A 25,818-nucleotide genomic window follows, 5' to 3' on the forward strand; every position below is an offset into this window, starting at 1 on the left:
AGACGGGTACCCTTGCTGGAAACCGGGTTGGCCTTGTTGAATGTAAGGCTGCCCGGGTTGTCCAGTTGGGTAACCTTGCTGGGTACCAGGTTGCCCTGGATATCCAGTAGGTTGACTTTGATATGAATACGACGGACCTCCAACGGCCGAGGGTTGTCCCGGGTAGGGTTGTCCCTGTGGGCCCCCAGATTGTCCTGGGTAAGGCGGGCCATAAAGTGGTTGCCCTTGCGGGGTTTGCACATAAGGCGGCTGGCCTTGATTGGGTGGTCCTTGGGGCTGTCCGGGAGGATTCTGGTGCCCATAAAAAACGTGAGTAACGGGATCATATGTAACTTCCAACGGCTCCGGGTTCTCCTCGAAAGGACGACGAGGCAGGGACGAAACGTTCTCGAGGTACTGACCGTTAGCATCATAATAAAAGAGTGGACCTTGGTAATCTGGGTCCACAATGGGCTGCCCATGGGCATCATACGGCCCTGCTCCTGGAACACCACCAGAAGAGGGCTGAGCACTTTGTGCAGGATCAATGACTCCAGACGAAACCCCTGGCTGGCCCTGGTTGTAAGAGGGACCAGCTCCAGGGTTTGTGGATGAGGATGTTGTCACAGCACTGACGACCGGAGTCGGGCGCGCTACACAAACGGTTGGATTGGTGGGAACTGAGGTAACAGGTGTATTAAGACCTGAAGTAATAGGCGTATTAAGAGGTCGCGAAATAAAGGGCCCCGTGGTGGCAATAAGACTAGGATCCCATATAGTCGTAGAAGTAGTTCTAGCAGTTATCCTATCCCTCATTGACTGATATCGTGGAGGGAGTGGAGAGGAAGCCGGGATCGGAGTTTCAATGTTTGTCACCATGGGTGTCTCACCTGTGCTGGAAAATGTCTCATCCATGGGGGAAGTGGACATTGGAGACGACATACCGAGAGGAGTACGAGGGGTATAATCGCTGTCAGGCTCCTAGATAGGATTCCAATCTTCTATGTAATCTTCGTCGCCCAGGGCACGTACATTGATAGGCTGGATACTCGGGACAATGGGAAGAGTATCGCTTACAACTGGTACCTCTGGAGCAGCAGAAGATGGAGAACCTTGATCACTTGGACCGGGAGTTGACGGGTCAGCCAGGATGACAAGACCCCTTAGAAAACCTAAAGCAAACTAACGATAAAAACCCTACTCAAAACTAACGCACACAAGATCTAACCAGGTGATGTTATCATGGTCGAATAAATTTTAAGACACAAGAACCAAACTTGACCTTTTCATGTTTCAAGAGTCGAGAAAAAGACGAAAAGATGACTCCAGTCTCCTTCGAATGTTTAATGAGCACGAAGTGACAAGACGCTCGCAGGCACCTTTTCATTTAGGGAGTCCGAAAAGGATCAAAAGTGACTGCTCTGGAGACTCTAGGTATAGGGTTTACCAAGCGACCTGTAAAACTGCTTATACACCTTAGCAATCGTATGAGAGCCAAGGACTTTCCGTACTGCAGTCAATCTTCCCGAATGCTGTGTTCGGTGCGTTACGGTTCACAAGGCGGCAGACTCGGCTTCCTATGGATAAAGGATAAAAGCCTAGTGGGGTCTCCCTATATACGCGACGGTACGTGGGAGCACAGTCCGTGTTAGACCACTATCGAGTCACAGAAGGAGGAATCACCCAACCATAATGTGAAACAACAGTGACTATGTTTAAAGACGCCGGAACACGTCTCTAACCTAGACCTCTAGATGTTTGCGTTTAATTCCAATGCGTTTTTAGATTCATTCGGTTCATTTTATGGTTGATCTTGAAATTAAGTTTCGATTTCAGGCCCTATCGTATGGTCTCTCACAATTTCCTAGATGCAAGCTATATGCCAAAGAATACCATTTTGTTCGATGAATTCTAACTATGAGAAGGTTAAGAGCTTTTCAATCAAACAAAATGAAATCAAACCATCAAACAACCTAATGCAGCTAATGACAAAGAAATGAATTTTTTTTTTTTTTTTTTTGTAAAACACAAATTACTAAAATGCTCTTCTTTTCATTAACTATTGAATGCAAAAGATTTAGTTCGATTCTCTTTCAATGGCACTAATGCACTTTAAAACGAATTTTGAGAGACAAGAACACCAAGCAAATCACTTAATGAAATCACACAAAGTTCCCAAAACATCCAAAAAAGATCTCCAAATCAAAAGGAAAAACCAAGTTTCGCACGAGCTATGTGATCTAAGCTCGGCAAGACAAGCAAGGAAGAAGCAAAAAACCGCTTGGAAACACAACCAAAATCACTTCAACAATCGCTGGACAAGTGTAAAAAACAAATCTGAAGTTGGCTGATCAAACAAGAGAACAAGATCCTTACGGAAGGCTTGACACACACACGGCCACTAGATGCCCTAGGGCTAGAGTGCGAAATCAATGGAGAAAAGCAAACACCCGGAGGATAAGAGTCCCAACCAGTCAATTAGAGATTCAACACAATCCAGCAACTGTAAAAGTGATGGCGGAAATACAAACCAAGCAGCGAAAGCAAAGAGGAAGGTATTTGCAAAACCGAAAAATGAGCAAAAACGAAACCCTGTGGAACAAGACTTCGCAAACAAGTAGCTCAGAGTTCAGGTAATGAAAAACAAGTCACAAACCAAGTGGAGAGAAGAGGGGAAAGTCAAAGCAACAGGTTCAGGAGGCTAATTTGGACAAAAATGAATTCTACAGGATCAGCGCGGGTAGCCTTCAGCAACTCGGCGCTGACAAGAGAAGGCCTGTAGCAACTTTGCGACGTCAGCGCGGAAGAACATGGATAAAGCGCGCTGTCTCAAAAACGAGGTCAGCGCGACTGTTAATCGTACAAGGGCGATGACAGGGAAAACAAAGAAGATGGTGTGCGACGTCAGCGCGTCTGTTTTGAATTAAATCGCGCTGAGGGTAAAAACGAGTAGAATCAAAGCAAAAACTCCCAAACAAAAGGCAGAAACTCTTTTAAAAATTAAGCCACTTCCCAGATGGACCCAGGAAGGCTACAAGCAGAGAAACAATCCCCAAAACTTGAAAAGAGAGAAAAATTAAATTCAAACACAAAGAATGGACACAAGAGACAAAAGGCTGATCCCCAGCGGAGTCGCCAAATTGTTGGAGAGGTAAATCCCCTCTACGGATAGAGGCGATCCCTACTAGCCCAGCAAGGGTCTAGCAACAATCAGTCAATGCTACTATGCAAGTTCCTAATTGCAATTAAACAAGAGGTAAAGAGCACCTACTTGGATTCCAGCGCTGTTGTTTGATGAAGAGATGCCACCTTCACTCCTTCGCTCTGGCTGGTCACGATCCTCCGCGATCTCCGCGAATAGACACCTGCACACACGAAGAGGAAACAAACACAAGCGTGAAATCTAATAAAAGCAACCATACATCAGTCAGAAAAGATGTAATTCACATTTAACCATTGCATAGACAAATGAGAATGGAACAATAATAGTAGTCATCTATTATTAATCAAGCAGAGAAGAGTACAACCAAATGTTCTGACGTCGGTAACCTTCTCAGGAGGGGCCAGTCAGCAAGTGTCTCAAGCATTCACCTTTGGAAATGATTCTCCCAAGACAAGAAACTCTCTCTCTCACACAAGCAACACAACACAACCTTCCCTAAGCTATCATGCCCTTCCACACTTATCACACCAAATACCTATAGTAGCAGCATTGTGAGCACTATAAGCTCTACACAATCCAAGCTATTCCAAACTAGCTGCTCATGGTAATGGTGGAAGTTCATATAGGAGAAGGAGCCTCCTAAAAGGGTGGAAGGATGAGCTTATCCTCAAGGGAAGTGGTTGCAAAGGGTCGAAAAGACATGCCATAGAAGGGAGTCGATACTCACAAGGCCAACAACCAAGTCTGGATCAGCACGGGTGCATAACTGGTATGGCGCGCTGACGTCGCAAAGACATAATGGAAAAGGTCGTGTCAGCGCGGGTAGGTACAAACAGAGGCTGCGCTGGTCATGAAATTCGACCAGCACGGGAAAGGTGTGTGCTTCCGCGCTGGCAGCGCACGCGGTCTGCCAATCATCGGGGATATTTTAGAAACAGATGCGCTGATGAGGAAAACTTTGGAAAAGTGGGTTTTTGGCCAGTTCAGAAGGCATGAACTTGATTATTGTGAATTCCTGACACAATAGGGTGACTGACAGGGAGACAGTGACAAATTACTGTGTAACAGCGCCCACCCATTGCCCTCCGTCCAACGCTGTTCGCCGTGGCGCGGGAGCTCGCCCTCTTCCCCGACTTGGCGGCACGCCCCGCCCCGCCCCGCGGGCAGCCAGCGGACCAGGGGAAGAACGAAGGGGGGAAGGAAAGGGAAGGAGAGAGGGAGGGGAGAAAAAGGCGTAAGTTCCGCGACCACCGACGGCGCTGCGTGGAGCTCGCGCAGCCTTTCCGTGCGCGATCCGCGGCTCTCCCCAAATTCGGATTCCCACAAAAAGCACATACAATTCAACAAACCTCTTACCCACTCTCCCCCGCGTCATCTTCGCTACAGTGACGCGAACGGTCCTAGATTCATCACCCACTGCCGCAAATGCGCTCCGATCCCGCTCGCGACTTCCGACTAGGGTGATGAATCCGTGCCCCGTTCCCGAGTTTCCCTCGGAGCAGTCCTCTGTTTCCCTCAGTGGCGCTCCCCCTCCCCCCTTAATGCTCGGGCGACCTCCTCATTCGCGGGATTCCATTGCGCATCAATATATAGGCAGCCCCGCGCCGCAAAACGAGACGAACACGCGACGCGACCCAATAAAACTGTCAAGTGCGCCTGACCACGGAGTTCCGCACTAGCGCCGGCGCGATCGCACCCGCGAGGATACCTTCCACTGGCTCCGCTGCGCCGCACAAAAAGGGGGGAGGGTGCAACACTAGGACTTCCTGGGAGGTCACCCATCCCAGTACTACTCTAGCCCAAGCGCGCTTAACTGCGGAGTTATGATGTGATCCAGTGCATTAACGCTGGTATGATCGCACCCGCAAAGATCTCGCCCCCTCCCCCTCTTCAAGGGAGACCGTCGAGCCATGCGCAGGGCATGGCGCCCACCCATGGCCCTCCGTTCGACGCCGTTCGCCGCGGCGCGGGAGCTCGCCCTCTTCCCCGACTTGGCGGCGCGCCCCGCCCCGCCCCGCGGGCAGCCAGCGGACCAGGGGAAGAACGAAGGGGGTAAGGGAAGGGAAGGAGAGAGGGAGGGGAGAAAAAGGCGTGAGTTCCGCGACCACCGACGGCGCTGCGTGGAGCTCGCGCTGCCTTTCCGTACGCGATCCGCGGCTCTCCCCAAATTCGGATTCCCACAAAAAGCAGATACGATTCAACAAACCTCTTACCCACTCTCCCCCGCGTCATCTTCGCTACAGTGACGCGAACGGTCCTATATTCATCACCCACTGCCGCAAATGCGCTCCGATCCCGCTCGCGACTTCCGACTAGGGTGATGAATCCGTGCCCCGTTCCCGAGTTTCCCTCGGAGCAGTCCTCTGTTTCCCTCAGTGGCGCTCCCCCTCCCCCCTTAATGCTCGGGCGACCTCCTCATTCGCGGGATTCCATTGCGCATCAATATATAGGCAGCCCCGCGCCACAAAACGAGGCGAACACGCGACGCGACCCAATAAAACCGTCAAGCGCGCCCGACCGCGGAGTTCCGCACTGGCGCCGGCGCGATCGCACCCGCGAGGATCCCTTCCACTCGCTCCGCCGCGCCGCACAAGAAGGGGGGAGGGTGCAACACTAGGACTTCCCGGGAGGTCACCCATCCCAGTACTACTCTAGCCCAAGCGCGCTTAACTGCGGAGTTCTGATGGGATCCGGTGCATTAACGCTAGTACGATCGCACCCGCAAAGATCTCGCCCCCTCCCCCTCTCAAGGGAGACCGCCGAGCCACGCGCAGGGCATGGCCCTCCGTCCGACGCTGTTCGCCGCGGCGCGGGAGCTCGCCCTCTTCCCCGACTTGGCGGCGTGCCACGCCCCGCCTCGCGGGCATCTAGCGGACCAGGGGAAGAACGAAGGGGGGAAGGGAAGGGAAGGAGAGAGGGAGGGGAGAAAAAGGCGTGAGTTACGCGACCACCGACGACGCTGCGTGGAGCTCGCGCTGCCTTTCCGTGCGCGATCCGCGGCTCTCCCCAAATTCAGATTCCCACAAAAAGCAGATACGATTCAACAAACCTCTTACCCACTCTCCCCCGCGTCATCTTCGCTACAGTGACGCGAACGGTCCTAGATTCATCACCCACTGCCGCAAATGCGCTCCGATCCCGCTCGCGACTTCCGACTAAGGTGATGAATCCGTGCCCCGTTCCCGAGTTTCCCTCGGAGCAGTCCTATGTTTCCCTCAGTGGCGCTCCCCCTCCCCCCTTAATGCTCGGGCGACCTCCTCATTTGCGGGATTCCATTGCGCATCAATATATAGGCAGCCCCGCGCTGCAAAACGAGGCGAACACGTGACGCGACCAAATAAAGCTGTCAAGCGCGACCGACCGCGGAGTTCCGCACTGGCGCCGGCGCGATCGCACCTGCGAGGATCCCTTCCACTGGCTCCACCGCGCCGCACAAAAAGGGGGGAGGGTGATGTTAACGCTTGAGATTTCACCCTAGGCTGAGGAAGGTAAACCTTCAAGGCAACATCAAACCATTTCACCTCGTAGCTAGCCCTACGGGGTATGAGAAGGCTCTCTCCGGTCAAACTCGGTAGATCTTTCAATAGGATGAGCTGACCCAATTAGGAACACTGATATTAGGCTAGTAAACTGATAAGGAGGGTTGATTTAAAGTTTTTGGGGTTTTTGGTGGCAATTGGAGGGAGTGCAATTCAGGGTGTGGGAATTGAGCTCAGTTTTTGCAGGTGGGTCTTTGGGGCAAGGAAGGAGTTTGCGTTGATGCCTTAAGTTGAGATGGATGATCAAGGAAGAAAGAGAGGGAGCTAAAGAGGGCAACCAATGACTCTGAATCCTCTTTAGACAGTGGAAAACATAAATATTAAACAAAATTGAAAGCTGAGCATGGCATGCATGAATTCAAACTTTATCACTTCTTTTGTTTAATTAGCAGCAATAGAATAAGAGATGGAACACATAAACACACTTACAATGACAAGTAGGAAACACACCATCAACACAATAATCCACAATAATCCACAATGATGTCTGCAAAACCCTGGCCTTCCTTTTCCTCAAATTGCAGAGATACAAGTAAAATATACAATAGAGCTTCTCCCTCAAGAGTCCAACCATGAAAATGAGCAAGAGAAGGCATAATATAGACCATCTAACTCCTTTCCCCACCTCTAGGGGTCGAGCTCAGCTTCGTAGGAGCAGTTTGAACTAATTCTAAACTTAGCACTAGATAATAGGCAGTCAAAACAACTTGCCTCTAAAACTTAGCTAACTCATCCATGCATTAAATATTCACTATTTACATCAAGGAAGCTTCTAGAAGGGTTAAGAGAGATTAAATCTATCAATGTGCCATGAAAATTATCCATACATCCATCATTTACAAGTACAAATGATTAACCAAGGTAAAAAACAGAGTTTGCAGGCCTGAAAAGTCAAAACTGGCAATTTTAGCTCGAGTGGTCGCGCCCCCTACTCGAGTGGTCGCGCCCCTTTGCAGCACGTTTTGAGTGGGTTCCAGTTGTCCAAATCAAGTGCAAGATGGCTCATTGGAAAGCTCTGTGTGTCTACTTTCCATCCCAAGTGGAATTTCTAGATTTGAAGTTGATTTGACCCCTCAAAAGTCAATTCTCCCAAGGTCACTTTCTGCAACTGAAAAAGTGGGCAGAAAGTCAAAATTTTGATGTATTTTGAGCTTTTGGAGGCCCAAATCTCAAAACCAAGTTGACCCCAAGTATAGGTAATTCTAGTTTTTTCATGCCCTTTCCAAAAATGTCAACTTTTTGTGATTCTGAGCAGTCCTCCCGAGTGGTCGCGCGCGGGGTGAGACCACTCCAATGGCCAAAACCTGTAAATTGCACCAAAAATTCACAAATGACAAAATTTTCTCCAAATTTCTTGAAATTTGGGCTGGGAGTCCCCAATCAAGTACCATGCTCAGTCAAAGAGGCTTTAGCCAAAGTTTGGAGTGGATCGGGCGTTTTCCTTCGTTTTTGTGCTTTGGCCAACCGTCCTTGGAGCACCTTCGTTCTCGCCGGTATTTTTGACATTTCTCTCAAACCATGACACCTGTGTAAAAAGTGAAAGAGGTTTTTCTTCCTTGGCATGTTGTGGACAAAAACCTCTCTCAATTTTCCAAAATTCATCTTTTATTGCTCTGAAACAGCTTTTGAGTGAAACTTGTCCCGATGTGTGAAACAAGGGATTTTGTCGAAATGGAGCGAAATGAAGGGGATAGAGGGCTTCTAAATTCTTGGGGAAATTTTTGGGAGTGGGTAGGGATGTTAGGAAGCAGGGGAAAGTGGAATCTCAGAGATTGAGTGAGGGGAAGGGGTCGAAAAGGACAAAACACAGGCCAAACCTAGAAAATCGCCAGATTGTAGCTAGAAACTAGGGTTTGCGCAAAAATGAGGAATTTGGCGGATCTAAGGGATGGGAAGTATTTGATAAGGTACTTTAAGGATAGGGGAAGGTGTATGAACATCAGGAAACAAGTTTTGCCGGTGATTTGACCATCCAATAAAAATTAGCTTACAAAACCCTAGGAGAGGGAAATGAGCTTGCCTAAGCACAACTGAAGCATGAACAAGATGTAAAATGACCCATTAGATACTGACATGACGATGAAAACCCTCTGAATGATGATACACTCAGGTGAATGATGACATAGACTGACATTTGGGCAAACCCTAGGCCTAATGCCTAGTGACCAAATTTTGCTTGAAGACTCACTGAAATGACAAAATTTGACCTTGACACCTCAAAATCACTTTGTAAGAGCACATTTGATCACTGGAGGAAGGCTGGAAAGGCTGACACTAACATTGGCTCCAATGGGGATGGTAGCTCCTTGGAGGTGCCAAGAACCTCAGACCTCTGGGAGAGCAGACCAGTGCCTTACAATTATTGGGCAATGGAGTCAAAAACTCAAGCTGAAATGCATGACTGAAAACTGACACAAACTAACTTAACAACAAGATTAAAAATTGACTCATAAAGGACTCATGACTCAACTAACAACTGACTTGATACTTAAACACAACCGACAAACTGAAAATGATGCTCAAAGTGTAGCTTATTCATCACAACCTACTCTAACAGTTTCATTCATCACCTGATCAAGTGAAATGAAACAACCAATGCAACCAAGTAAGTATCCCGTCTGTTGTTCGAATTCTCCACAAGTGTTCGCTTATGAACAACAAAAGAGAACTAATAAAATGCAACTCCCATGACAACTTAGAAACAAATCCGTGGAATGATATGAATTCTCTATCCACCTCCAAAAACACTGCATAAGGATCTTGAAATTCAAGCACACTGGAACTTAGCTCATCCAATGGATTACTTCTTTTCTCCTCATACCATGAATGCAAATGTTGATCTGAACCTTGTGATGAGACCTCTGCTGAAAATGACGAAGAAGCTGGCTGCCAGATCAAATTCATATCAGCACATTTTTCAAGCTCACATGTAGTCAATGGAGATAGATTTTGACTACAAAACTCATCCAAAACATCAGCTATGGGATCATGAAAAACTTGAAAAGACTGCTGCAATGTATCCATTGAAAATGCATGACATCCTTCTAGCTGTTCATCTTTTTCTTGAGAGATTTTACGAAGATTCTTCCTTATAAACTGAAATGCTTCGAAAGAAAAGGGTATAGAATCTTCCTGTATCATCAAATCATGTATTTCGGCTGCCATACCTTCATCTGTAATCTGCCTTTCAATTTCATTTGGTAGCTGCAAATCTGAATATGTAAAGTCTAGAACAAGGTTTTTATTGCCTTCAAGATGGTCTAGATCAAGACTTGTTGACAGCTGATTTCTAATTTCATGGAAGTTGTCTCTAATGAATTGACATGAATCAAAACAAAAAGGCAAAGATTCTTCACTTACTTCAAAATTTGCTGCACTTTCCTCGTCAATGTCATAGCTGATATGTGATGGCTGAACATTGTATTCAAGCTACTGAAAATGAACTTTTTCCTCCCACCAACTAGCTACTGATTTGATTGCAAGATTAGCTTCTGTTTGGAGAACATAATCATCGTCATACTCATCAAAATGAGGCAAATCATCACTATAAAACACATCATCAAGCGTGCATGTTATATCAATAGATCTCTCTTCTCTAAGGTGATCTACAAAACAATCATTATCAGATCTATGACAACTAGGAAAAGAAACAAAATGTTTTGGATCAGCAACTTGTTCTTCTTCAATCAGCGAGCCTTGATCTTCAACATCATAAGCATTTCTTGCATTGATCTTGTACATCATCTCTTCCACTGCACTTACCAAAATATCAAGCTTCATCTCTAGAGATGACGATTCTTCCGGATCTATGTTTTTCATCTCTTCTTCTTTCAACCTTGCCCTTCGGATCAGCAGATGAGCCTCTACACTTACTGCACTGTTTTGCATCTCGTGAAGTGTTGCAATATCCCTTTCTCTCAGCTGAAACTCCATCTCCGGATCAAAGGCGCCCGGGTAGTGCAAGAGAGCAGATCTAGGAGTAGGTCTTATATCAACTGGCATTGAATAATAAACTTGATTAAATCTGGCCGAAAACTGTTGTACTGTCTCACCTGGCAATCTTTTCAACTGGTTATACTCTTCTACAATCAAGAAAAGGTTCTGCCCGATCATCCACCTATCGAGAAAAACTTTGACAAACTGCTGGAAATCTGAGATGCTCGCATCAGGCAGGGCTTTGAACCAACTCTTCACTTTGGCTTGCAAAGAAAGAGCAAAAAGCCTTATACTAACATCTTCTTCATCAACTTCAAAAAGATCAAGAAAGGACTCAAAATTCTGTACATGTTGCTCAGTGTTGACATTCTTACCTTCACCATCAAACATCGGCAAGTATAGATCATAGTTTTTGGGGAAAACATGAAGAACAGAAGGCAAAACAAGAGGTTTATACCGATCTGGAATTTTACAAGGTGTAGGGGTATGTACAGCAGGTATAGAATCAGTCTTGGTTGCTTGGGATTCATCAATTAGAAGATGGCCATCACAAAATTCGGAAAAAGGATCTTGATCAAGCTCAAAGGTATGCAAATCTTTGGTATTCACAGTCTTCAAAGGGAAAGAATCAACTGCAGGACGAGGCTCTTTTCTCAAGCATAATATACTTTGCAAAGCCTTCTTGACATTCTTGGGAAAAGAGAAGAAATAATTTATGACACAGAACAAAATGTCTTGGATGAAATTCCAACTTGAATACCTGATTTTGCCATATTCTCCTTTCATGTTTTTGTTGGTCGGGATCATCCTCCAGTGGAGTCTTTAGATCTGATCTTCAAAACTGATTTAGAGTCGCCAAGTGAATGATTTCAGCCTTTCAAGTGTCTGATCGTTGTTCACCATCAACAATCAGATCTGAACTTGATACATGTACTGGGGTAAACTGCAAATGAAGTGGTCGTATTCACAAGCTCACGGAGATTGACTGAAGCAACGTTTATCTACTAACGCTGATGTAAAACAAGAGCGTTTTCGAAGGCTACCTGGCGTACTTCAGGCTCCGTCTAAGACTTATGAAATAACACGTCAATGAGCAAACGATCAGTTGTTCTCCCCAGTATGGTCGCCACTATGTTAGCGCTTGAGATTTCACCCTAGGCTGAGGAAGGTAAACCTTCAAGGCAACATCAAACCATTTCACCTCGTAGCTAGCCCTACGGGGCATGAGAAGGCTCTCTCCGGTCAAACTCGGTAGATCTTTCAATAGGATGAGCTGACCCAATTAGGAACACTGATATTAGGCTAGTAAACTGATAAGGAGGGTTGATTTAAAGTTTTTGGGGTTTTTGGTGGCAATTGGAGGGAGTGCAATTCAGGGTGTGGGAATTGAGCTCAGTTTTTGCAGGTGGGTCTTTGGGGCAAGGAAGGAGTTTGCGCTGATGCCTTAAGCTGAGATGGATGATCAAGGAAGAAAGAGAGGGAGCTAAAGAGGGCAAACAATGACTTTGAATCCTCTTTAAACAGTGGAAAACATAAATATTAAACAAAATTGAAAGCTGAGCATAGCATGCATGAATTCAAACTTTATCACTTCTTTTGTTTAATTAGCAGCAATAGAATAAGAGATGGAACACATAAACACACTTACAATGACAAGTAGGAAACACACCATCAACACAATAATCCACAATGATGTCTGCAAAACCCTGGCCTTCCTTTTCCTCAAATTGCAGAGATACAAGTAAAATATACAATAGAGCTTCTCCCTCAAGAGTCCAACCATGAAAATGAGCAAGAGAAGGCATAATATAGACCATCTAACTCCTTTCCCCACCTCTAGGGGTCGAGCTCAGCTTCCTAGGAGCAGTTTGAACTAATTCTAAACTTAGCACTAGATAATAGGCAGTCAAAACAACTTGCCTCTAAAACTTAGCTAACTCATCCATGCATTAAATATTCACTATTTACATCAAGGAAGCTTCTAGAAGGGTTAAGAGAGATTAAATCTATCAATGTGCCATGAAAATTATCCATACATCCATCATTTACAAGTACAAATGATCAACCAAGGTAAAAAACAGAGTTTGCAGGCCTGAAAAGTCAAAACTGGCAATTTTAGCTCGAGTGGTCGCGCCCCCTGCTCGAGTGGTCGCGCCCCTTTGCAGCACTTTTTGAGTGGGTTCTAGTTGTCCAAATCAAGTGCAAGATGGCTCATTGGAAAGCTCGGTGTGTCTACTTTCCATCCCAAGTGGAATTTCTGGATTTGGAGTTGATTTGACCCCTCGAAAGTCAATTCTCCCAAGGTCACTTTCTGCAACTCAAAAAGTGGGCAGAAAGTCAAAATTTTGATGTATTTTGAGCTTTTGGAGGCCCAAATCTCAAAATCAAGTTGACCCCAAATATAGGTAATTCTAGTTTTTGCATGCCCTTCCCAAAAACGTCAACTTTTTGTGATTCTGAGCAGTCCTCCCGAGTGGTCGCGCGCGGGGTGAGACCACTCCAATGGCCAAAACCTGTAAATTGCACCAAAAATTCACAAATGACAAAATTTTCTCCAAATTTCTTGAAATTTGGGCTGGGAGTCCCCAATCAAGTACCATGCTCAGTCAAAGAGGCTTTGGCCAAAGTTTGGAGTGGATCGGGCGTTTTCCTTCGTTTTTGTGCTTTGGCCAACCGTCCTTGGAGCACCTTCGTTCTCGCCGGTATTTTTGACATTTCTCTCAAACCATGACACCTGTGTAAAAAGTGAAAGAGGTTTTTCTTCCTTGGCATGTTGTGGACAAAAACCTCTCTCAGTTTTCCAAAATTCATCTCTTATTGCTCTGAAACAGCTTTTGAGTGAAACTTGTCCCGATGTGTGAAACAAGGGATTTTGTCGAAATGGAGCGAAATGAAGGGGATAGAGGGCTTCTAAATTCTTGGGGAAATTTTTGGGAGTGGGTAGGGATGTTAGGAAGCAGGGGAAAGTGGAATCTCAGAGATTGAGTGAGGGGAAGGGGTCGAAAAGGACAAAACACAGGCCAAACCTAGAAAATCGTCAGGTTGTAGCTAGAAACTAGGGTTTGCGCAAAAATGAGGAATTTGGCGGATCTAAGGGATGGGAAGTATTTGATAAGGTACTTTAAGGATAGGGAAAGGTGTATGAACATCAGGAAACAAGTTTTGCCGGTGATTTGACCATCCAAGAAAAATTAGCTTACAAAACCCTAGGAGAGGGAAATGAGCTTGCCTAGGCACAACTGAAGCATGAACAAGATGTAAAATGACCCATTAGATACTGACATGACGATGACAACCCTCTGAATGATGATACACTCAGCTGAATGATGACATAGACTGACATTTGGGCAAACCCTAGGCCTAATGCCTAGTGACCAAATTTTGCTTGAAGACTCACTGAAATGACAAAATTTGACCTTGACACCTCAAAATCACTTTGTAAGAGCACATTTGATCACTGGAGGAAGGCTGGAAAGGCTGACACTAACAGGTGCAACAATAGGACTTCCCGGGAGGTCACCCATCCGAGTACTACTCTAGCCCAAGCGCGCTTAACTGCGAAGTTCTGATGGGATCCGGTGCATTAACGCTGGTATGATCGCACCAGCAAAGATCTCGCCCCCTCCCCCTCTTCAAGGGAGACCGCCGAGCCACGCGCAGGGCATGGCGCCCAACCATGGCCCTCCGTCCGACGCTGTTCGCCGCAGCGCGGGAGCTCGCCCTCTTCCCCGACTTGGCGGCGCGCCCCGCCCCGCCCCGCCCCTCGAGCAACCAGCGGACCAAGGGAAGAACGAAGGGGGGAAGGGAAGGGAAGGAGAGAGGGAGGGGAGAAAAAGGCGTGAGTTCCGCGACCACCGACGGCGCTGCGTGGAGCTCGCGCTGCCTTTCCGTGCGCGATCTGCGGCTCTCCCCAAATTCGGATTCCCACAAAACGCAGATACGATTCAACAAACCTCTTACCCACTCTCCCCCGTGTCATCTTCGCTACAGTGACGCGAACGGTCCTAGATTAATCACCCACTGCCGCAAACGCGCTCCGATCCCGCTCGCGACTTCCGACTAGGGTGATGAATCCGTGCCCCATTCCCGAGTTTCCCTCGGAGCAGTCCTCTGTTTCCCTCAGTGGCACTCCCCCTCCTCCCTTAATGCTCGGGCGACCTCCTCATTCGCGGGATTCCATTGCGTATCAATATATAGGCAGCCCCGCGCCGCTAAACGAGACGAACACGCGACGCGACCTAATAAAACCGTCAAGCGCACCTGACCGCGGAGTTCCGCACTGGCGCCGGCGCGATTGCACCCGCGAGGATCCCTTCCACTGACTCCGCCTCGCCGCACAAAAAGAGAGGAGGGTGCAACACTAGGACTTCCCGGGAGGTCACCCATCCCAGTACTACTCTAGCCCAAGCGCGCTTAACTGCGGAGTTCTGATGGGATCTAGTGCATTAACGCTGGTATGATCGCACCCGCAAAGATCTCGCCCCCTCCCCCTCTTCAAGGGAGACCGCCGAGCCACGCGCAGGACATGGCGCCCACCCATGGCCCTCCGTCCGACGCCGTTCGCCGCGGCGCGGGAGCTCGCCCTCTTCCCCGACTTGGCGGCACGCCCCGCCCCGCCCCGCGGGCAGCCTGCGGACTAGGGGAAGAACGAAGGGGGGAAGGGAAGGGAAGGAGAGAGGGAGGGGAGAAAAAGGCGTGAGTTCCGCGACCACCGACGCTGCTGCGTGGAGTTCGCGCTGCCTTTCCGTGCACGATCCGCGGCTCTCCCAAAATTCGGATTCCCACAAAAAGCAGATACAATTCAACAAACCTCTTACCCACTCTCCCCCGCGTCATCTTCGCTACAGTGACACGAACGGTCCTAGATTCATCACCCACTGCCGCAAATGCGCTCCGATCCCGCTCGCGACTTCCGACTAGGGTGATGAATCCGTGCCCCGTTCCCGAGTTTCCCTCGGAGCAGTCCTCTGTTTCCCTCAGTGGCGCTCCCCCTCCCCCCTAAATGCTCGGGCGACCTCCTCATTCGCGGGATTCCATTGCGCATCAATATATAGGCAGCCCCGCGCCGCAAAACGAGACGAACACGCGACGCGACCCAATAAAACCGTCAAGCGCGCCTGACCGCAGAGTTCCGCACTGGCGCCGGTGCGATCGCATCCGCGAGGATCCCTTCCACTCGCTCCGCCGTGCCGCACAAAAAGGGGGGAGGGTGCAACACTAGGACTTCCCGGGAGGTCACCCATCCCAGTACTACTCTAGCCCAAGCGCGCTTGACTGTGGAGTTCTGATGGGATCCGATGCATTAACGCTGGTATGATCGCACCCGCAAAGATCTCGCTCCCTCCCCCTCTTCAAGGGAGACCGTCGAGCCACGCGCAGGGCATGGCGCCCACCCATGGCCCTCCGTCCAACGCCGTTCGCCGTGGCGCGGGGGCTCGCCCTCTTCCCCGACTTGGCGGCACGCCCCGCCCCGCCCCGCGGGCAGCCTGCGGACCAGGGGAAGAACGAAGGGGGGAAGGGAAGGGAAGGAGAGAGGGAGGGGAGAAAAAGGCGTAAGTTCCGCGACCACCTATGGCGCTGCGTGGAGCTCGCGCTGCCTTTCCGTGAGCGATCCGTGGCTCTCCCCAAATTCGGATTCCCACAAAAAGCAGATACGATTCAACAAACCTCTTACCCACTCTCCCCCGCGTCATCTTCGCTACAGTGACGCGAACGGTCCTAGATTCATCACCCACTGCCGCAAATGCGCTCTGATCCCGCTCGCGACTTCCGACTAGGGTGATGAATCCGTGCCCCGTCCTCGAGTTTCCCTCGGAGCAGTCCTCTGTTTCCCTCAGTCGCGCTCCCCCTCCCCCCTTAATGCTCGGGCGACCTCCTCATTCGCGGGATTCCATTGCGCATCAATATATAGGCAGCCCCGCGCCGCAAAACGAGACGAACATGCGACGCGACCCAATAAAACGTCAAGCGTGCCTGACCGCGGAGTTCCGCACTGGCGCCGGCGCGATCGCACCCGCGAGGATCCCTTCCACTGGCTCCGCCGCGCCGCACAAAAAGGGGGGGGTGCAACACTAGGACTTCCTGGGAGGTCACCCATCCGAGTACTTCTCTAGCCCAAGTGCGCTTAACTGCGGAGTTCTGATGGGATCCGATGCATTAACGCTGGTATGATCGCACCCACAAAGATCTCGCCCCCTCCCCCTCTTCAAGGGAGACCGTCGAGCCATGCGCAGGGCATGGTGCCCACCCATGGCCCTCCGTCCGACGTCATTCGCCGCGGCGCGGGACCTCGCCCTCTTCCCAGACTTGGCGGCGCACCCCGCCCCGCCCCGCAGGCAGCCAGCGGACCAGGGGAAGAACGAAGGGGGGAAGGGAAGGGAAGAGAGACGGAGGGGAGAAAAAGGCGTGAGTTCCGCGACCACCGACGGCGCTGCGTGGAGCTCGCGCTGCATTTCCGTGCGCGATCCGCGGCTCTCCCCAAATTCGGATTCCCACAAAAAGCAGATACGATTCAACAAACCTCTTACCCACTCTCCCCCGCGTCATCTTCGCTACAGTGACGCGAACGGTCCTAGATTCATCACCCACTGCCGCAAATGCGCTCCGATCCCGCTCGCGACTTCCGACTAGGGTGATGAATCCGTGCCCCGTTCCTGAGTTTCCCTCGGAGCAGTCCTCTGTTTCCCTCAGTGGCGCTCCCCCTCCCCCCTTAATGCTCGGGCGACCTCCTAATTCGCGGGATTCCATTGCGCATCAATATATAGGCAGCCCCGCGCCCCAAAACGAGACGAACACGCGACGCGACCCAATAAAACGTCAAGCGCGCCTGACCGCAGAGTTCCGCACTGGCGTCGGCGCGATCGCGACCGCGAGGATCCCTTCCACTGGCTCCGCCGCGCCGCACAAAGGGGAGGGTGCAACACTAGGACTTCCCGAGAGGTCACCCATCCCAGTACTTCTCTAGCCCAAGCGCGCTGAACTGCGGAGTTCTGATGGGATCCGGTGCATTAACGCTGGTATGATCGCACCCACAAAGATCTCGCCCCCTCCCCCTCTTCAAGGGAGACCGTCGAGCCATGCGCAGGGCATGGCGCCCACCCATGGCCTTCCATCCGACGTCGTTCGCCGCGGCGCGGGAGCTCGCCCTCTTCCCCGACTTAGCGTCGCACCCCGCCCCGCCCCGCGAGCAGCCAGCGGACCAGGGGAAGAACGAAGGGGGGAAGCGAAGGGAAGGAGTGAGGGAGGGGAGAAAAAGGCGTGAGTTCCGCGACCACCGACGGCGCTGCGTGGAGCTCGCGCTGCCTTTCCGTGCGCGATCCGCGGCTCTCCCCAAATTTGGATTCCCACAAAAAGCAGATACGATTCAACAAACCTCTTACCCACTCTCCCCCGCGTCATCTTCGCTACAGTGACGCGAACGGTCCTAGATTCATCACCCACTGCCGCAAATGCGCTCCGATCCCGCTCGCGACTTCCGACTAGGGTGATGAATCCGTGCCCCGTTCCTGAGTTTCCCTCGGAGCAGTCCTCTGTTTCCCTCAGTGGCGCTCCCCCTCCCCCCTTAATGCTCGGGCGACCTCCTCATTCGCGGGATTCCATTGCGCATCAATATATAGGAAGCCCCACGCCGCAAAACGAGACGCACACGCGACGCGACCCAATAAAACCGTCAAGCGCGCCTGACCGCGTAGTTCCGCACTGGCGCCGGCGCGATTGCACCCGCGAGGATCCCTTCCACTGGCTCTGCCGCGCCGCACAAAAAGGGGGGAGGGTGCAACACTAGGACTTCCCGGGAGGTCACCCATCCCAGTACTACTCTAGCCCAAGCGCGCTTAACTGCGGAGTTTTGATGGGATCCGGGGCATTAACGCTGGTATGATCGCACCCGCAAAGATCTCGCCCCCTCCCCCTCTTCAAGGGAGACCGCCGAGCCACGCGCAGGGCATGGGGCCCATCCGTGGCCCTCGATCCGAAGCGGCTCGGCGCAGGAGCTCGCCCTCTTCCCCGACTTGGCGGCGCCTCCTGCCCCGCGGGCAGCCAACGAACCAGGGGAAGAACGAAGGGGGGAAGGGAAGGGAAGGAGAGAGGGAGGGGAGAAAAAGGCGTAAGTTCCGCGACCACCGACGGCGCTGCGTGGAGCTCGCGCTGCCTTTCCGTGCGCGATCCGCGGCTCTCCCCAAATTCGGATTCCCACAAAAAGCAGATACAATTCAACAAACCTCTTACCCACTCTCCCCCGCGTCATCTTCGCTAGTGACGCGAACAGTCCTAGATTCATCACCCACTGCCGCAAATGCGCTCCGATCCCGCTCGCGACTTCCGACTAGGGTGATGAATCCGTGCCCCGTTCCCGAGTTTCCCTCGGAGCAGTCCTCTGTTTCCCTCAGTGGTGCTCTGCTCCCCCCTTAATGCTCGGGCGACCTCCTCATTCGCGGGATTCCATTGCGCATCAATATATAGGCAGCCCCGCGCCGCAAAACGAGGCGAACACGCAACGCGACCCAAGAAAACCGTCAAGCGCGCCTGACCGCGGAGTTCCGCACTGGCACCAGCGCGATCGCACCCGCGAGGATCCCTTCCACTAGCTCCGCCGCGCCGCACAAAAAGGGGGGAGGGTGCAACACTAGGACTTCCCGGGAGGTCACCTGTAACGCCCTAGCGTTTTGGGCAGGAGCGTGCCTTCACCTGACGGGCGACCCGGGTGGGCAACCCGTGGGCGACCCGTGCACGACGGGCGATCAACCCGGGTGGGCGACCCGCGGGCGACCCATGCACGACGGGCGGGCGCCCCGGGCGCGCGACCCATGCACGACGGGCGGGCGCCCCGGGCGCGCGACCCGTGCACGGCAAAACGAAAGGCAGGTTCGGGCGAGCAGGACAACCGGTGAACGAGGACGAGCTGCGGGCAGACAAGGGCGAGCTGCGGGCGGACTGTACACGGGTGCAGCTACCCGAACCAGCAGAACAGAATGCGGTTAAGGCTCGGGCGAGCCGAAACGGCGAGTCGACCCGAGGGCGACCCGCGCCCAGCGGGCGGGCGACCCACACCCGATGGGCGAACCGGCGAACAGTGGCATGACCGCGAGCTGGTGAACGGAGACATGAACGCGAGCTGGTTTAAACATAAGTGTGGGCAATTGGGCGTGTGGACGTGAAAAAAGGGAGGACGAACTGGGCAGGCATCCATCCATACGACGGGCGGACAAGACACGACAGCTAAACGAAATACGACAGCGAGTTGGCAATGCGGCGTAAGGTGGGCGCGGCGAACAACACACAGGTGATGGATGGGTGCGACGAACTTGGGAGCATTTACAAATTACATATGAAATATTGCGATGGAATTGCGAAGTTTATAAGGGCGTAGGTCGCCGACCTGCCCATAAGATAAAAAAGAGGCTTCAATGCATTCGTTTTGGGGTCGGCTTGTAAAGATGACACCCCTCGATGGATAAGTTAGGATGGCTATAAGTAAATGGCGCAGAAAGCTCATTCTATGAAGCAAGCACTTCGCATTCTCTCTTGGGTTCGATCAAGGAACAAGAAGGACGCAGAGTGCGCATTCCTCATGCGCAAAAGTGAATAAGTGCGCAGGACGAACCGGGATTAGTTTGGAGGTCGAACGGTCACGGTGATAACAGTTTGGTGCAGAAATTAATTCGGTTGAGTTCTAAGAGGCTCGGGTGAGCTCGCTCTAACCGAAGGCGGTTTGGTATCAAGTTGTAAACGGCATTCTTGCCTTTGTTGTATAAATTCTAAGTGTTGGCCGTGGGCTGCCCGGCACACTTGTTGTATCATTGAAAGGAAAAAGATTCATAATATATTTGGGCGAACTCGTTCGGGAGTTGCCCCTCCCATTATAATTATGTGTCAATGTTATGTGTTCGGTTTACATTGCATTTGATTATATTGGTTATGAATGTTTATGAAGTTTTATGCGCTCTACTTAGTTAAAGAAGACAAATTAAGTGTATAAAGGTGTAAGGCGTAGTCTACATGTATGAGTATTACGAAAAAGAAAATACATGGTAGTGCCGCACCCCGCCAGATAACGGTTGAAAGATCACCGTAGACTCAGGGGCGTGACAGGTGGTATCAGAGCTCGGTCTAGAGCTGGTGAGCAGGGTTGCTCACACACTTGAAGTTGGCAGTTGACAAGGTTCTTGCAGGTGACTTGGGGAAGCCGATGAATGGTCGAAACAAGGTCGCAAAAGAAGATGGTCACTAACTCTCAAGCCGGGTCTAGCCATACAATGAAGGATCCAGTGAAGGATCCCCATCTTGAGTTTATGGGAAAGGTAATCGAAAGGGTGGAGACTTTGGAGTCTTCTTGGAACCAAGATGTGGACTCGCTTACTAAAGAACGAGAAGCCATCTCGAAGGTTAGAGAAGAACTTGAAGAACTCCGGACACAAAACGAAGAGCTCAAAGCACAATGTGAGTACAACGATCTTATGTGTACTCGGTTGGAAGGAAGGGTCAAGGAAGTTGAAGAATCAAGAGACCAGGGTCTTGCAGTGATCACGAACTTGAAGAAGACTCTTGACAAGGTGAATAAAAGCCTTGATGAAGCAAAGGACGAGATTGCGGTATTGAAGAGAGCCATGAGGTATAACTCAGGTGGAGGAGTACCTCATGTAAAGGTCAAAGAGCCGGAATCTTATGACGGTACAAGGAGTGCAAAAACTCTTGGTAACTTCTTGTGGGACATGGAGCAGTACTTGGAACGGTTAAGTCTGCCTGATGGGGAGACACAAGTCAAGGTGGCCGCTCAATTCCTAACAAATGATGCCAAGATGTGGTGGCGAAGGAGGGTGGATCAGATTATCAATGGAAATGCTGATGACATCACTTCATGGGAAGACATGAAGAAAGCTTTGCAGAACCATTTCAGTCCTCAGGATGAAACATGGGAAGCAAGGACAAAGATCAAGTTCATCAAACAAACCGGGAGCTTACAAGCATATCAGCGAGAGTTCTCAAGTGCAGCTTTGGAACTTCCCGATATGGCGGAAAGAGACAAGGTGTTCAACTTTATTATTGGGTTGAAGCCTTGGGCACGCAATGAGGTGAAGAGACAAAAGATTAGAACACTTGAGGAGGCATTTGCTGCGGTTGACAGGTTGGTGGACCACTATGATGAGACTTCTAATAAGGAAAAGAAGCCCGACAAACCGAAAGACAAGAAGAAGGAGGATACTCCGAAATCAGATGATGGTGCAAAGATGAAGAAGCCTTTGAAGTGTTGGTTATGTGAAGGGCCACACACGGTGAAGAATTGCCCATCTAAACCAAAGATAACTGCTGTTACACAACCTGCTGAGGAGGATGACAATGCTTCTGTAGGGATGATGCAGATACTTGGTGCAGCTGCTACTACGGAAGTGCCTTCTAGAAGGGATCCAGAAAGGAACAGGTTGGAATATGTTCAAATGAAGATTGGTGGAGCCGATATACTCACTATGGTTGATAGTGGGGCTTCACATAACTTCATGAGTGAAGACACCGCAAGGAGACTTGGGCTGAAATTTGTACCTGTGAAGGCACAAATGAAGACAGTTAATTCTCCTCCTATGGCAATCCTTGGTATGGCCGAAAAGGTGGACACTACACTTGGTGCATGGACCGGAAAGGTGGACTTCACCATAGTGCGGATTGATGACTATGAGGCAGTATTGGGGATGGAGTTCATGAAGCAGTTTGAAGCTATGGTTGTGCCACATTTGAGGAAGCTCTTCATTTATGATGGAAGGGAAGATGTGCCCATTGGTGTTCCAACCATTGGTGTTACAAAACCCGATCATAAGTTAGGAGGAATGCAGATGGAGGACAAGGTAAAAGTAGACAAGCGGTTGTCTACGATGGAGGCAAAGATTGCAGAACAATCTGTGGTCATCCGAGCACTTTCAGATAGCATCTCGGACCTATCGAGAAGGCTAGAGTTGGTGGAGGACGATGATGATGATGACGAGCTATATGTGAGGCCGAACATCCAGAAGGAAGATCGGGAAGCATATCTACAAAGGATGGAGGTTGAAGATCCGGACAGATGGATCGAGTTGATTAGTGAAGGAGAGCCTCCAGGCTCTTCTTGCTCCACATCTTCTTAGATGACATAGAAGATGGGCTCATTGTTAAGCTGCTCATGGCAGTGAGCCCTCAAACTTGGTTGAGCAGGTATGGTGAAAACAACATGCTGCAGAAAGATGGGGTTTCCATGGACCTGGGCATGGAACCGTGAAGATAAGTGTTGACACATGGTTAGGATGTGTAACACCTGTTATACATGGGCAATTGGCACATGGAGATGTCTTGGTGAAGGAATCACTAAGATGGAATGTTGTCGGGACGACAACGTCTTCAGGTGGAGGAGAGTGTAACGCCCTGGCGTTTTGGGCAGGAGCGCGCCTTCACCCGACGGGCGACCCGGGTGGGCAACCCGTGGGCGACCCGTGCACGACGGGCGGGCGACCCGCGGGCGACCCGTGCACGACGGGCGGGCGCCCCGGGCGCGCGACCCGTGCACGGCAAAACGAAAGGCAGGTTCGGGCGAGCAGGACAACCGGTGAACGAGGACGAGCTGCGGGCAGACAAGGGCGAGCTGCGGGCAGAGTGTACATGGGTGCAGCTACCCGAACCAGCAGAACAGAATGCGGTTAAGGCTCGGCGAGCTGAAACGAAGAGTCGACCCGAGGGCGACCCGCGCCCAGCAGGCGGGCGACCCACACCCGATGGGCGAACCGGCGAACAGTGGCATGACCGCGAGCTGGTGGACGGAGACATGAACGCGAGCTGGTTTAAACATAAGTGTGGGCGGTTGGGCGTGTGGACGTGAACGAAGGGAGGACGACCCGGGCGGGCGTCCATCCATACGACGGGCGGACAGGACACGACAGCTAAACGAAATGCGACAGCGAGTTGGCAATGCGGCGTAAGGCGGGCGCGGCGAACAGCACACAAGTGATGGACGGGTGCGACGATCTCACGAGCTGGTTGCGACGAACTTGGGAGCATTCACAAATTACATACGAAATAATGCGATGGAAGTGCGAAGTTTATAAGGGCGTAGGTCGACCTTGCCTTTAGGCAAGGGCCGACCTGCCCATAAGATAAAAAAGGGGCTTCAACGCATTCGTTTTGGGGTCGGCTTGTAAAGTTGACACCCCTCGATGGATAAGTTAGGATGGCTATAAGTAAATGGCGCAGAAAGCTCATTCGATGAAGCAAGCACTTCGCATTCTCTCTTGGGTTCGATCAAGGAACAAGAAGGACGCAGAGTGCGCATTCCTCATGCGCAAAAGTGAATAAGTGCGCAGGACGAACCGGGATTAGTTTGGAGGTCGAACGGTCACGGTGATAACAGTTTGGTGCAGAAATTAATTCGGTTGAGTTCTAAGAGGCTCGGGTGAGCTCGCTCTAACCGAAGGCGGTTTGGTATCAAGTTGTAAACGGCATTCTTGCCTTTGTTGTATAAATTCTAAGTGTTGGCCGTGGGCTGCCCGGCACACTTGTTGTATCATTGAAAGGAAAAAGATTCATAATATATTTGGGCGAACTCGTTCGGGAGTTGCCCCTCCCATTATAAATATGTGTCAATGTTATGTGTTCGGTTTACATTGCATTTGATTAAATTGGTTATGAATGTTTATGAAGTTTTATGCGCTCTACTTAGTTAAAGAAGACAAATTAAGTGTATAAAGGTGTAAGGCGTAGTCTACATGTATGAGTATTACGAAAAAGAAAATACATGGTAGTGTCGCACCCTGCCAGATAACGGTTGAAAGATCACCGTAGACTCAGGGCGTGACATCACCCATCCCAATACTACTCTAGCACAAGCGCGCTTAACTGCGGAGTTCTGATGGGATCCGGTGCATTAACGCTGGTATGATCGCACCCGCAAAGATCTCGCCCCCTCCCCCTCTTCAAGGGAGACCGCCGAGCCACGCGTAGGGCATGGCGCCCACAAATGGCCCTCCGTCCGACGCCGTTCGCCGCGACGCGGGAGCTCGCCCTCTTCCCCGACTTGGCGGCGCGCCCCGCCCCGTCCCGCGGGCAGCCGGCGGACCAGGGGAAGAACGAAGGGGGGAAGGGAAGGGAAGGAGAGAGGGAGGGGAGAAAAAGGCGTCAGTTCCGCGACCACCGACGGCGCTGCGTGGAACTCGCGCTGCCTTTCCGTGCGCAATCCGCTGCTCTCCCCAAATTCGGATTCCCACAAAAAGCAAATACGATTCAACAAACCTCTTACCCACTCTCCCCGTGTCATCTTCGCTACAGTGACGCGAATGGTCCTAGATTCATCACCCACTGCCGCAGATGCGCTCCGATCCCGCTCGCGACTTCCGACTAGGGTGATGAATCCGTGCCCCGTTCTCGAGTTTCCCTCGGAGCAGTCCTCTGTTTCCCTCAGTGGCGCTCCCCCTCCCCCCTTAATGCTCGGGCGACCTCCTCATTCGCGGGATTCCATTGCGCATCAATATATAGGCAGCCCCGCGCCGCAAAACGAGACAAACACACGACGCGACCCAATAAAACCGTCAAGCGCGCCTGACCGCGGAGTTCCGCACTGGCGCCGGCGCGATCGCACCCGCGAGGATCCCTTCCACTGGCTCCGCCACGCCGCACAAAAAGGGGGGAGGGTGCAACACTAGGACTTCCCGGGAGGTCACCCATCCGAATACTACTCTAGCCCAAGCGCACTTAACTGCAGAGTTCTGATGGGATCCGATGCATTAACGCTAGTATGATCGCACCCGCAAAGATCTCGCCCCCTTCCCCTCTTCAAGGGAGACAGCCGAGCCACGCGCAGGGCATGGCGCCCACACATGGCCCTCCGTCCAACGCCATTTGCCGCGGCGCGGGAGCTCGCCCTCTTCCCCGACTTGGCGGCGCGGCCCGCCCCGCCCCGCGGGCAGCCGGCAGACCAGGGGAAGAACGAAGGGGGGGAGTGAAGGGAAGGAGAGAGGGAGGGGAGAAAAAGGCGTCAGTTCCGCGACCACCGATGGTGCTGCGTGGAGCTCTCGCTGCCTTTCCGTGCGCGATCCGCGGCTCTCCCCAAATTCGGATTCCCACAAAAAGCAGATACGATTCAACAAACCTCTTACCCACTCTCCCCCGCGTCATCTTCGCTACAGTGACGCGAACGGTCCTAGATTCATCACCCACTGCCGCAAATACGCTTCGATCCCGCTCGCGACTTCC

General features: G+C 51.2%; 5 non-coding genes and 4 pseudogenes across 5 annotated transcripts; all 9 read right to left on the minus strand.

The window, feature by feature from the left end:
• Positions 1–4,887: 4,887 nt before the first annotated feature.
• On the minus strand, positions 4,888–5,006 carry LOC149198580 (5S ribosomal RNA; annotated as a pseudogene).
• A 738-nt stretch (positions 5,007–5,744) lies between these two features.
• LOC149198581 (5S ribosomal RNA) lies at positions 5,745–5,863 on the minus strand. The gene has a single exon (XR_016254011.1). It is a non-coding gene; the product is annotated as a 5S ribosomal RNA (ribosomal RNA).
• Positions 5,864–14,104: 8,241 nt separating this feature from the next.
• Positions 14,105–14,223, minus strand: LOC149198582 (5S ribosomal RNA; annotated as a pseudogene).
• A 743-nt stretch (positions 14,224–14,966) lies between these two features.
• LOC149198583 (5S ribosomal RNA) lies at positions 14,967–15,085 on the minus strand. The gene has a single exon (XR_016254014.1). It is a non-coding gene; the product is annotated as a 5S ribosomal RNA (ribosomal RNA).
• Positions 15,086–15,823: 738 nt separating this feature from the next.
• LOC149198584 (5S ribosomal RNA) lies at positions 15,824–15,942 on the minus strand. Its single transcript, XR_016254026.1, has one exon. It is a non-coding gene; the product is annotated as a 5S ribosomal RNA (ribosomal RNA).
• Positions 15,943–16,677: 735 nt separating this feature from the next.
• Positions 16,678–16,796, minus strand: LOC149198585 (5S ribosomal RNA; annotated as a pseudogene).
• A 732-nt stretch (positions 16,797–17,528) lies between these two features.
• On the minus strand, positions 17,529–17,647 carry LOC149198586 (5S ribosomal RNA). The gene has a single exon (XR_016254010.1). It is a non-coding gene; the product is annotated as a 5S ribosomal RNA (ribosomal RNA).
• Positions 17,648–18,385: 738 nt separating this feature from the next.
• Positions 18,386–18,504, minus strand: LOC149198587 (5S ribosomal RNA). Its single transcript, XR_016254023.1, has one exon. It is a non-coding gene; the product is annotated as a 5S ribosomal RNA (ribosomal RNA).
• A 6,749-nt stretch (positions 18,505–25,253) lies between these two features.
• On the minus strand, positions 25,254–25,372 carry LOC149198588 (5S ribosomal RNA; annotated as a pseudogene).
• Between the last annotated feature and the right edge of the window lie 446 nt (positions 25,373–25,818).

The sequence above is a fragment of the Pinus tabuliformis genome, chromosome 2_1, assembly GCF_031772625.1.
Source record: "Pinus tabuliformis cultivar Carrire ecotype Pingquan chromosome 2_1, CPIR1, whole genome shotgun sequence".
NCBI classification, from domain to species: Eukaryota; Viridiplantae; Streptophyta; class Pinopsida; order Pinales; family Pinaceae; genus Pinus; species Pinus tabuliformis.